We start from the raw sequence: 13,576 nt of genomic DNA on the forward strand, positions 1-13,576 counted from the left end.
TCCCTGACTCCGCCCTCCTGTCACAGACCGGCGCTTGACCACGCCCCCGCTGCCACATACCCCCACCGCCCGACTCAGGCCGGGAGCCCGTCTGGCCTGCAGCCGACTCCCCCCCCCCCTTGACGGGAGAGGAAGTCCGCCACAACCATCTGCGCCCCCGGCCTGTGGACCACCTTGAAGTTGAAGGGTTGGAGTGCCAGATACCAACGGGTGATCCACGCGTTGGCATCCTTCATGCGGTGGAGCCACTGGAGGGGCACGTGGTCCAAACAGAGGGTGAAAGGGCGCCCCAGCAGGTAGTACCGGAGGGCGAGGACCGCCCACTTGATCGCCAGGCACTCCTTTTCAATCGTGCTGTAGTGCCCCTCACGCACTGACAGCTTCCGACTGATGTAAAGGACCGGGTGGTCCTCCCCCTCCACCTGCTGGGACAAAACGGCCCCCAGCCCTCTGTCTGACGCATCCGTCTGTAACATAAAAGGGAGAGAGAAGTCAGGGGAGTGTAAAAGTGGCCCCCCACACAGTGCAGCCTTTACCTCAGAGAAAGCCCGCTGACACTGCTCCGTCCACTGGACCGGATCTGGCGCCCCCTTTTTAGTGAGGTCAGTCAGCGGGCTGGTGACGTCCGAATAATTAGGTATAAACCTATGATAGTAGCCAGCCAGCCCCAGGAACTGTCTCACCCCCTTTTTGGTCTTGGGCCTAGGGCAGGCCGCAATCACTGTTGTCTTATTAATTTGGGGACGCACCTGCCCGTTGCCCAAGTGGAAGCCCAGATACCGTACTTCCACCCACCCAATCGCACACTTCTTTGGGTTGGCAGTGAGTCCCGCCCACCTCAGCGACCTAAGGACGGCCCTCAGGTGTTGCAGGTGCCGCTGCCAGTCATTACTATAAATGATAATATCATCTAAATACGCGGCTGCATAGGTAGCGTGGGGCCGGAGGACCCTGTCCATCAGCCGCTGAAATGTAGCGGGCGCCCCAAACAGCCCAAAAGGAAGTGTGACGAACTGGTGTAAGCCGAACAGTGTGGAAAAGGCCATTTTCTCCCGGGATAATGGAGTCAAGGGGATCTGCCAATATCCCTTCGTCAAATCCAGTGTCGAGTAAAAGCGAGCCGTGCCTAGTCGATCGAGCAGCTCATCAATATGAGGCATTGGGTACGCGTCAAATTTAGACACCGCGTTGACTTTTCTATAGTCCACACAGAACCGGACCGAGCCGTCGGCCTTGGGAACCAAGACCACCGGGCTGCTCCGGTCACTGTGGGACTCCTCGACTATGCCCATTTCGAGCATGGCCTGAAGTTCTTCCCGAACCACCTTTTTTTTGTGTTCGGGTAGCCTGTAAGGGCGGCTCCGCTCTACCACCCCTGGGGGCGTCTCTATGTGGTGTTCTATGAGGTTAGTGCGACTGGGCAGGGGTGAGAACACATCTGAAAACTTGGCCTGCAACTGGGCGACCTCCATGAGTTGGGTCGGGGAGAGGTGGTCTCCACAGGGGACCGGAGAGGTACGTGATGCCAATGTCCCTTTTTGAACCTCCGGCCCCAGCTCCGCCTTCTCCGGAACTACTGACACCAACGCCACAGGGACCTCCTCATTCCAGAGTTTCAGCAGATTGAGATGGTAGATCTGTAGCGCCCCACCCCTGTCTGTTCGTCTCACCTCATAGTCGACGTCCCCGACTCACCGTGTGACCTCAAAGGGCCCTTGCCACTTGGCGATCAATTTGGAGCTCGACGTGGGCAACAGTACGAGTACTTTATCTCCCGGTGTGAACTCTCTAAGGCGCGTACCCTTGTTGTACAGGCGGGCTTGCCGTTCCTGGGCCTGCCGCAAATTCTCCTGAGTTAGGTGGGTGAGCGTGTGGAGTTTTGCGCGCAGGTCCATAACGTACTGAATTTCGTTCTTACTTTGTGAAGGCCCCTCCTCCCAATTTTCCCGCAGCACATCCAGGATGCCGCGCGGCTTACGCCCATATAATAATTCGAACGGGGAGAACCCCGTGGAGGCTTGGGGGACCTCTCGCACTGAGAACAGCAAGGGTTCGAGCCACTTATCCCAATTACGTGCGTCCTCACTTACGGATTTCTTAATAATATTTTTGAGGGTGCGGTTGAACCGTTCCACTAAACCGTCCGTTTGTGGGTGATATACGCTGGTGCGGATCGGCTTAATCCCCAATAACCCATACAGTTCGCGCAGTGTTTGTGACATAAACGTAGTGCCTTGGTCAGTCAGAATCTCTTTCGGGATTCCAACTCGGGAGATGACGCGGAAGAGTGCCTCTGCAATACTGCGTGCTGAGATATTGCGCAGGGGCACTGCTTCCGGGTATCGCGTTGCATAGTCCACCAGAACTAATATAAAGCGGTACCCTCGTGCTGACTGATCTAATGGCCCGACGAGATCCATCCCAATTCTCTCAAACGGGGTCTCGATTAATGGTAGAGGGCGCAAAGGCGCTTTTGGAATGGCCGCTGGATTTACTAATTGGCATTCGCGGCATGCCGTACACCACCTACGGACATCGCCGTGAATCCCCGGCCAATAGAATTGGGCCATTATTCGGGCTAGTGTTTTATCCTGCCCCAAGTGTCCAGCCATGGGATTAAAGTGAGCCGCCTGGAATACCAATTCCCGGCGGCTCTTTGGAATCAAAAGCTGCGTGACTCGCTCTTTAGTTTGAGTGTCCTGCGTCACTCGGTATAATCTATCCTTCATAATCGCGAAGTAGGGGAAGGACGGGGTGGCGTTCGGCGGGAGCGTTTGACCATCGATTATTCTCACTTGGTCAAACGCATGCCGCAGAGTCTCGTCTCGCGACTGCTCTAATGGGAAATCCGCGAGGGATTCCCCAATAGAGAGAGGAGGAGCCAGCGGCTCCTCACTCTGACGCGGAGATGACGTAGACGGCTCTGTGACAGCTGCTCCTGCCAAAGCGACACCGGGACCTCCCCCTGTCAACTGGCAGGACCCACTCACTACTAGGCACGTCATTAAACCCCAAAATCCTGGCCAATCAGTCCCCAAAATTAAAGAGTGGGTAAGGCGAGGATTAACCGCCGCCTTCACTATAAATTTTTCCCCTCTGAAAATAATGTGGACCGGCACCAAAGGGTAGCGGTGAACATCCCCGTGCACACACAACACCCTCACCCCTTGTGCTCCCCCCAATGCCTCGTTTTGAACCAGGCTTTGGCGAATTGAGGTCTGATTACAACCAGAATCCACCAACGCCTGATATGTAGCCCATTGGATACTCACCGGTATGCGATACGCTCCGGCCCGATCGAGGGTGGCCTCTGGCGCGTCGGGGATCCGAACCACCGCGCCCACTTCCATTGTCGTGCACTGCTGTTGAAGGTGGCCCGGCTCCCCGCAGCACCAGCCAACCGGCCCGGGCTTTCCCTCTGCACCGGTGATCTGGGGTTCACTCACCTGAGGTGGGGGAGAGACAGACACAGAAGGGAGAAACGGGAGGGCACCGCGGGTGCGGCGGGCCGGCTGGGGTGGGGCCGGCCCTCGCCTCCGCGGTGGGGGAAAGGGGCGAGGACGGGACACAGGAGGAGGGAGAGAGAGAGAAGAGGAGAGAAGAGAAGATGCCATCTGCTGTCCTGCCACCGGGACAGCCGCCAAATGGTCCTCCGCCAGCTCGACTGCCTGATCCAGCGACGCCGGGCGGTGGCACTGGACCCACTCCGCAGTTCCTGCTGGCAAGCGAGCGACGAACTGTTCCAGCGCCACCTGGTCGAGGATTCCTTCGGCGTCGCGGTTGTTGGCCCTCAGCCACCGCCAGCAGGCATCCCGGAGCTGCTGGCCAAACGCGAACGGCCGGCCGACTTCCTCCAAGTGCAGCGCGCGGAAGCGCTGGCGCTGCTGTTCTGGAGTGCGCCCCATGCGCTGGCGGACGGCCCGGCGGAGGTCCGCGTAGGCCAGCCGGCGGTCGGCGGGGAGCTGTAGCGCGGCCAGCTGTGCTTCTCCCGTGAGCAGGGGGAGGAGGCGCGCCGCGTGCTGCTCCATCGGCCACCCCGAGGCTTCGGCGACTTGCTCAAAGAGCGTGATGAACGCCTCGGGGTCATCCTGAGGGCCCATCTTGGTGACAGTGAGGGGGGACGGGCCCGTGGTAGGAGCGCTGGTGGACCCCGCCGACGCGAGGAGGTGCCGGAACGCCTGTCGATCTTCTTGTTGGGCCAAAACCAGGGCCTCGAACCGCTCTTCTTGCTCCTTTCGGAGGGTGAGTAGCGCCTGGTGCTGGCTTTGCTGGGCCGTGGCAAGGGCATGGACCAGTTCAGCAAACGGGGATGACTCCATGGGGCTGTGAGGCTGCTGTGCTCCAGATCCTGGGTTTCAGCACCACTGTGGCAGTTCAGAGCAGGTGGGTGGAGCACAGAGGATGGCAGGACAGAGATCAGGTTCCAATTGAGTATTTATTTTTACACTTTGCAGTATAAAACTTTACTCAGACACACACATACACACACAACGAGTGTCGGTTCCAGGGAGAGCTCCTTCTGCTCTCGCTCTCCCTCCTCATATAGGGCGCAGTCACTGGGAAGACACACAAACACAGGTTAATTGTTCTCAGGTGAAGTGATTCTGCCACTTACCTTCCCTGACTCCGCCCTCCTGTCACAGACCGGCGCTTGACCACGCCCCCGCTGCCACACCGATCTAATGGCCCGACGAGATCCATCCCAATTCTTTCGAACGGGGTCTCAATTAATGGCAGAGGGCGCAAAGGCGCTTTTTAAATGGCCGCTGGATTTACTAACTGGCATACGCGGCACGCCACCTACGGACATTACCGCGAATCCCTGGCCAGTAGAACCGGGCCATTATTTGGGCTAGTGTCTTATCCTGCCCTAAGTGTCCGGCCATGGGATTAAAGTGAGCTGCCTGGAATATAAATTCCCGGTGGCTCTTTGGGATCAAAAGCTGTGTTATCAGTTCCTTCGTCTAAGTGTCCTGCATCACTCAGTATAACCTATCCTTAATAATGGAAAAATAGGGGAAGGATGGGGTGGTGTTTGGCTGGAGCGTTTGACCATCGATTACTCTCACTTGGTCAAACGCATGCCGCAGATTCTCGTCTCACGACTGCGCTAACGGGAAATCCACGAGGGATTCCCCAAGAGAGGGAGGAGGAGCCTGCTGCTCCTCACTCTGATGTGGTGATGACGTAGACGGCTCTGTGACAGCTGCTTCCACCAATGCCACACCGGGACCTCCCACTGCTAAATTATGGCAGGCCCCACTCCTCACTAAATGTGCCATTAATTCCCTAAATCCTGGCCAATCAGTCCCTAAAATTATCGAGTGGGTAAGGTGAGGATTAACCACCACCTTTACTCTAAATTTCTCCCCTTGAAATAGAATGTGGACCGACACTAAAGGGTAGTTGTGAACATCCCTGTGCACACACAACACCTTCACCAATTGTGCTCTCCCCAATGCCTTGTCTTGCTCCAGGCTTTGGTGGATTGAGGTCTGATTACAGCCGGAGTCCACCAAAGCCTGATACGTATCCCCTTGGATACTCACCGGTATGCGATACGCTCTGGCCCGATCAAGGGTGGTCCCTGGCGTGTCAGGGATCCGGACCACCGCGCCCACCTCCATCGCCGAGCACTGATGCTGGAGGTGCCCCCGGCTCCCCGCAGCGCAAGCATAACTGCCCAGGCTGTCCCTCTGCACTGGTGTTTCGGAGCTCACTCACCTGAGGGGGGGGAAGACAGACATGGAAGTAAGAACTGGTAGGGCACCGCGGGTGCTGTGGGCCGGCTGGGGTGGAGCCGGCCCCCACCTCCGCAGTGGGGGAATGGGGTGAGGACGAGAAACAGAAGGGGAGAGAGAGAGAGAGAAGAGAGGGGAGAAGAGGAGACACGCTGTCCTGCCGTCGGAACAGCCGCCAAATGGTCCTCTGCCAGCTTGATGGCCTGATCCAGTGACGCCGGGCAATGGCACTGGACCCACTCCGCTCTTCCTTCCGGAAGTCGGGCGGTGAATTGTTCCAGCACCACCAGGTCAGTAATTCCCTCGGCGTCGCGGTTGTTGGCCGACAGGCGTCCCGGAGTTGCTGGCCAAACGTGAACGGCTGGCCAACCTCCTCCAGGCGCAGCGTGCAGAAGCACTGCCGTTGCTGCTCCGAGGTGCGCCCCACACATTGGAGGATGGCCCTGTGGAGGTCGGCGTAGACCAGCCGGCTGTCGGTGGGGAGCTGTAGTGCGGCCAGCTGCACCTCGCCCGTTAGCAGGGGGAGGAGGCGCGCCATGCGCTGTTCCACTGGCCAACCCCATGCCTCTGCTGCCTGCTCAAAAAGAGCGAGGAAGGCGTCAGGGTCATTGTGCAGACCCATCTTCGTGAGGTGAGGTGAGGTGAGGGTGAGGTGGGGAGGGTCCGCGGTGGTGGTGGACCCAGCCAACGTGAGCAGGTGCCGGAATGCCTGGTGATCTTCCTGCTGTGCCTGCACCAGGGCTTCGAACTGTTGTTCTTGCTCCTTCTGGAGGGCGACCAGTGCCTGGTGCTGGCTCTGTTGGGCTGAGGCGAGGGCATAGACCAGGTCCTTGAAGGGGGAGGACTCCATGGGGCTGTCTCCTTCTGCGCTCCGTCCCGGGTTTCAGCACCACTGTAGAACCAGACCAAGTGGGTGGAGCACAGAAGCACGGCAGGCCAGAACTGAGTTCTCAGAAACTTTTTATTTTCCGTTTTATAGGTGGCTTTTCAGCTCATTCACTCTCGCACACACATGCATTCGGGTCGGGAGAGAGCTCCCTTTCTCTGCTCTCTCTCTCTCCTTTTATATGGCGCGGTCACTGGGGAAGACACACAAGCACAGGTTAACTCACATCAGGTGCAGTGATTCTGCCACTTACCTTCCCTGACTCCACCCTCCATTCATAGATCGACGCTTGGCCACACCCCCGCTGCCACATCCAATAATAAGAAGAAACCTTTATTCGTCACATGCACACTTCAAGCAGAGTGAAATTCATCCTCTGCATTTAATCCATCTGAAGCAGTGAACACACGCACACACTCAGAGCAGTGGGCAGCCACACCAGAGCACCCAGAGAGCAGTCAGGGGTTAGGTACCTTGTTCAAGGGCACCTCAGCCCAAGGCCGCCCCACGTCAGCCCAAGGCCACCCCACGTCAACCTAACTGCATGTCTTTGGATTGTGGGGGAAACTGGAACACCCTGAGGAAACCCACGCAGACACAGGGAGAATATGCAAACTCCACAGAGAAAGGCCCTCGCCGGCCACTGGGTTTGAACCTGGAACTTTCTTGCTGTGAGGCAACTGTGCTAACCAGTACACCACTGTGCCGCCCAATAAGTGCATAAATAAGTGCATAAACAAGCTCCAGTTAGTTCAAAATGCAGCAGCAAGAGGCCTTACTAGAAGACATGACCACATCACCCCTATCTTATCCACATTGTATTGGCTCCCAATCAAATTTCACATTTGATTATAAAATACTACTATTGACTTTTAAAGCACTGAATGGTCTCGCACCACAGTACATGAATGAAATTCTGGTCCTTCTGGACCCACAATGCCAACTTGGATCAAAAGGTGCAGGCTACCTGTTGGTACCTCATATAATAAAGACTACATCAGGGGGCAGAGCCTTTTCTTACAAATCCCCACAGTTATGGAACAGCCTTCCAAGTAGTGTTCAGGACTCAGACAGACAGTCTCAGTGTTTAATGCTGAAAACATATCTTTTTCATCAAGCTTTTTGCTAATAGTTTTTATTAGTTAAAGGAGTACATCTGGAGGGTCCTCAGGCATACAGTGTTTTGGTAAACTGGGATGTATGGATGCTGTCATCCCCCCCCACTCTCACTTGGGTTTGTTGACATTGGAATAGCTGCTGCTTTATGTTCCAGGGCTCCCTCATGTCTGTGTTACTTTCTGGCTCTCCATTTCAGTTATGCTGTTATTGTTAATCTTGCTGGAGTCGTTGCTTGCACTTGGAACACAACGTTTTCTTAACTATAGGTGACAATGGGCAAATGTAACAATCTCCATTTCTCTCTCTCTCTCTGTCAAGTTACATGTCACTCCTTGATATACCAGTGATGCTGACCTCTTCTGCTCTTTGGACCTGCCTGATCCATCCTGCTGCCATACTTCTAGCTGGAGTTCTCATCACTTCGCCCATGTTAGGATGGCCCTAGATGTACAGCCCCTGATCCATCCTGATGCCCTATTTCTAGCTGAGGTTCTCATCACTTCTCTCCTGTGGAGGATGGCCCCATATGGACAATCTAAATATACACTTTAGGACTGCAGTTGTCATGAAAAGTTTTGCACTCAAGTCTCCGTCAATGAACAGTTGATAATGTCAACAAAATAGACTTCATGTTAAAATGCTAATGAATTTCCTGGTTATACAATTGCATTTTTTACCATATAGGACACACTTATAGAAGTGAGTTATTTATAGTCATGCAGTGTCATCACCCAAATAAGGATGGGTTTCTTTTTGTTGTTTCAGGGAGTTTTTCCTTGCCACCATTGCCTCAGGCTTGCTCATTAGGGATATATTTATTCATTAATTGATTTAAAAATCTGTATTTTTCTGTCAAGCTGATTTGTGACAAGGCCTATTGTTAAAAGCATCATGCAAATCAAGTCAATTTATTGGAAAAAAAACAACAAAAAAACTGCACCAAAAACACAACCTCCTTGGCAGAGGTAATAGCAACACTTTCCAATATTTCCTTTTCCACATGAGCCAAGATAAAACATGATCAGTTATGACACATATAGGGTGACCCTCAGTGGAGGATCTACACATCTTAGGAGGTGTCATTTATTTTGTAAAGAGAAGACAGAATGGCAGATGAAGAATAGCAGCAAGCAGCCCAACATCCTGAAAGAAGCATCAAAGCAGTGGAGATACAAATATGAATGAATGAACCCTTTATTATCACTGTTGCCAGTGAAATTGACTATCAACCTGTCTTTACAGAAGGGGAACAGGACAGGAAGACAGGGATAAAAGAAAAGGAAACACAATAATAACATGAGGAGAGATGAGGGAAAAAAAAGAAACCCCCCCCCCCACACACACACACAATGCTCCTGTCAGGAGTATAGTGTGGGAACATTTAAAAACCTCTGCACATAAGCACACAATAACACAAGTACACTTTAAAACACAGGACTTGAGGGGGAGGAGGTAGAGGTAATCCAGCGCAAGCAAGCAGCCATCCGCTCCTGCAGCCATGAAGGCGCTGGTCACGCACCCGCTTATCACACTGGGGGTGAAAATGGCACCAAATCATTTCTGCTCACAACTTTAAGAATAAAACCAGCGCAAAAACAGGATACAGAGCATTGTGAGTTGGGCCTTTAGCCTTGAGTTAAAGTAATAGGTTTCATTGCTGCCAAAGCTAGTTGTTAGATACAGTTCACACTCTCTAAGGATCAGAGGCTTTGAGCTCAAAACCATACAATTCTTATACTGTACACATTTGAGTAAAACAGTATAAATACTGTATCTCTCAGTCTCGTTCAGTACATGCAACCACAAACATGGAGAAGACTGCCGAGTTAACAGTTTTCCAGAAGACAATCACCCCTACCTCTACAAGGAGGGTAATCCACAGGAGGTCACTGTTGAAAAGGCTGGCTGGAAAAGCTATACAAGCAAGAGGGATGACCACAGCCTTGAGAGGATTGTCAAGAAAAGTTGATTCAAGAACTTGGAAGAGCTTCACAAGGAGTGGACTGAGGCTGGTGTCAGTGCATCAAGAGCCATCATGCACAGATGTCTTCAGGAAAGAGGCTACAATGGTCACATTCCTAATGTCAAGCCACTCCTGAACCAGAGATGATGTCAGAAGTGTGTAACCTGGGCTAAGGAGAGAAAGAACTGGACTGTTGCTCAGTGGTCCAAAGTCCTTTTTTCATTCATTCATTCATTCATTCATTATCTCTAGCCGCTTTATCCTTCTACAGGGTCGCAGGCAAGCTGGAGCCTATCTCAGCTGACTACGGGCGAAAGGCGGGGTACACCCTGGACAAGTCGCCAGGTCATCACAGGGCTGACACATAGACACAGACAACCATTCACACTCACACTACGGTCAATTTTAGAGTCACCAGTTAACCTAACCTGCATGTCTTTGGACTGTGGGGGAAACCGGAGCACCCGGAGGAAACCCACGCGGACACGGGGAGAACATGCAAACTCCACACAGAAAGGCCCTCGCCGGCCCCGGGGCTCGAACCCAGGACCTTCTTGCTGTGAGGCGACAGCGCTAACCACTACACCACCGTGCCGCCTAAGTCCTTTTTTCAGATGAAAGTAAATTTTCTATTTCATTTGGAAATCAAGGCCCTAGAGTCTGGAGAAAGAGAGAATAGGCAAAGAATCCAATGTGTCAGAAATGGCAAGCTGAAGTGAAGTGAGGACCCAAAAGCAGACTCAAGACAGGCAGTGTACGGGAGAAGAGACACCCTTCTTTAATGAAGTCCAGGGCAGAGGTACAGTAGGGCTCAGGCAAAAGTCAGCAGTCAAAGAACAGGCCAGGAGATCAAAAACACAGAGGAGCAGGTAGGCACAGTCAGGGACAAAAACAGGACAGAAAAATCTTCACCAAAACTGATGAACACAGGGATAAGGGAAATCCAGGCAGAGGAAGCAAAACACAATCCAAAAGAACAGGCAAGTAAAACAGGGGCAAACAACTGGACGGAAAACTAGACCAAAAAAAAAACCCAAGGAACAATACAGGTAGGGGACCTCAAGAGACACAATACCAACAAGTTGAAGTCTACTAAACACAGTCTGACAACTGGACCCTGTACTACGAAGCGGGTTTTCTGGCTTACCAGGGTAACTTCGAGAGTAACTTGATCACGTGCAGCGTAACTTCCCAATTAACCCATACTACGAAAGTTGGCTATGTTCAAACCGAGGTATGCTGCCATGGCAACTTACGCTGCATCTCAAACCTACTCGTCTCAGGTTATGTTCTTGGTTAACCCGAGGTTTCCGATTAACCACACCTTTTTTAAACACCACCTCTCCACTGACATTTCCTCTAGAGACAATGCCAGCGTACCTGGATAACCCGTGCGATATCGGAGCGCAGATTGTGAGGGGCTCTCTCCGGAGGGCGAGGGTATTTAGAGACCGCCAGAATCCGCTGGCATACCCGGACGATGTGCTTTATGAACGATATAGATTTTCAGCTGAGGGAATTCGTTACCTTTGCCAGCTGATCGAGGCAGAAGTCTGCAATGTAACCCGCCGAAGCCAGGCCCTCACAATCGAGCAAATTATGTGCTTGTCATTGCGTTACTTTGCCAGTGGACAATATATTTATTCCGTCAGTGATGCTGAAAACCTCAGTAAGAACACAGTCTGTCGTATGATTCGCAAAGTGGTACTTGCCCTAAACAAACTGATGAATGCATTTGTCATGTTCCCTGGGCATTTAACCGCACTTCAGATCAAAGAAGGGTTTTATGCAATCGCAGGTAATTACTAATATCAAATTGTGTCTGTTTGCCTACTCTCATAGAGACAATTGTGACTGACAATTGATATGACTAACAAAATATACAGGTTTCCCAAAAGTAATAGGAGCCATTGACTGCACTCACATCCGCATCAGTGCACCCCTGGGAGAGCATGAGGCGGATTATGTGAATAGAAAATCCTTCCATAGCATCAATGTACAGGTAAAAGGTCTACTTCATATAGGCCCACATTCAAATAGGTCATGTCCATACCTCAAATCAACCTGTCAGTACTGGTCCCATTTTGCGTTAGGTGATGTTTTGTCCTCCACATGGGTTGGTGTTGTTCCTCATTTGCAGGGGTAACAGTGTGCTTGTACCTCAGTCATATCCCCTGTCCTTGCACAAATGTTTGATGTTCTTAGATGACATGTGACCACCAGTCGATGATAACCAGCCTGGATGCAAGATGGCCAGGGTCTGTCCACGATTCCCGCATATTTAGAGAATCCTCACTAGCTGCGGGATTCGAGGAAGGTAAGATAATCCTACATCTAATCCTTAAAACACAAATCATCCTGCATCAAAAAGATATCAGGACAATACAGAAAAGAGCTAAAATACCACAGACGTCCCTACTCAAACTTCATGGTATTCCTTAAGTAAAGAATAGTGAGCATCTTACAGTTGTTTGACACTAACTACATTTCTCTCCATTTCATACAAGGGCGATTTGATGGTATCCTGCTTGGGGACCGTGGATACCCATGCTTGAAACACCTCCTGACACCATTCACAGACCCTCAAACAAGGGCCCAGAGAGCCTTCAATCATGCCCACAGTGTTACAAGAGCACGAATTGAGATAACGTTCGGCATATTGAAGGCTCGGTTTGCCTGCCTAAAAGGCCTGCGTGTGAGGCCAGAGAAGGCCTGTCGAATAACAGCGGCATGTGTGGTACTGCATAACATAGCCACCATCAGAAAAGAAAGGGTTCCCAATTATGTTCCCTCACCCCCCGATGTTGTTGACCCCATGACCCTGGACCATCCCACAGGCCGTTCAGTGAGAGAGGCCATCACAAACCAATTTTTCAGCCAGTAACACAAAATAAAGAAAAACCAAAATCACCACTCATTCCTACTGTATTTATTTATTTAAGTTTTCCCGTTCCTGAAAAGAAAAGACAGAAAAGCCAAATGAATGCTTGCACACACACACACACACACACACACACACAATGTAATAATACCTTCTTCTCATGCTCCAACTTTTCAATTTCTAGTTTGAGCTTCCGAATTTGCAGCCTCTTTTTTTTGCAGTCTAGCTGTAACATTTTCTTATACAGGCTGCGCACATTGTCCACTCTGGCCTACAGAACCCCCACCCCAGAATGAACATATTAGCCTAGTATGCATAACAGTCGGCAATGATGGACCGAAGAGGAAGAAACTGTACTTTGTGACATTGTGACGTCCCTGGCAGGGAAGCCTCAGGAGGGGACAGGGGCAGCTCCAACTCCTCCTACAAAGGAACACAAGCACACAGACTGATTGCATCATTGATACAAGTCACACTTCAAATGCAGTACTGCTGAAGAGTAATGGGGCACCCTCCTAGAATATTGACACAGCATATAGTAGCAGTGGTAGAGTCTTTCAACCTGCATGTGGGTGTCGGATTTGGCCGTGAGGGTCTCCTCATCTTCCTCCTGAGAGAACATACATAAATCATAGGCTGCACCTACATAATTTATGAACACGACATAATGCATGCAATGTTAGCTATTACAGGTACCTCGGCCGGAGGCTCACTGGAGCCGGGTATGGGCTGTGGTGGCTGGATGGTCTCCAGATTGCTTCATTCAACTGTACACATAAGACATGCCACTGATGAACGAGAAAACACACTTCTTACATGGAACTTGAATGCCATATTACCCCGCACGTAGAGGGTGGACATTTCCACAGCACCAGGGGTGGATTGTAGGCCTCCTTCTACCCCCTCCATGATTGGCCTACCGCTATTGTTGGCGAGTGCCAACTCCTCGGCCACGGTAAGGGCTTCTGGTGCCCTCCCTCCTCCCG

The 13,576-nt window shown here is 51.8% G+C and overlaps 1 pseudogene; it reads left to right on the forward strand.

Moving 5' to 3' along the window:
• The first annotated feature begins 11,092 nt into the window (after window positions 1–11,092).
• Window positions 11,093–12,886, forward strand: LOC132898640 (putative nuclease HARBI1; annotated as a pseudogene).
• The last annotated feature ends 690 nt before the right edge of the window (window positions 12,887–13,576 follow it).

The sequence above is a fragment of the Neoarius graeffei genome, chromosome 14 (genome assembly GCF_027579695.1).
Source record: "Neoarius graeffei isolate fNeoGra1 chromosome 14, fNeoGra1.pri, whole genome shotgun sequence".
NCBI classification, from domain to species: domain Eukaryota; kingdom Metazoa; phylum Chordata; class Actinopteri; order Siluriformes; family Ariidae; genus Neoarius; species Neoarius graeffei.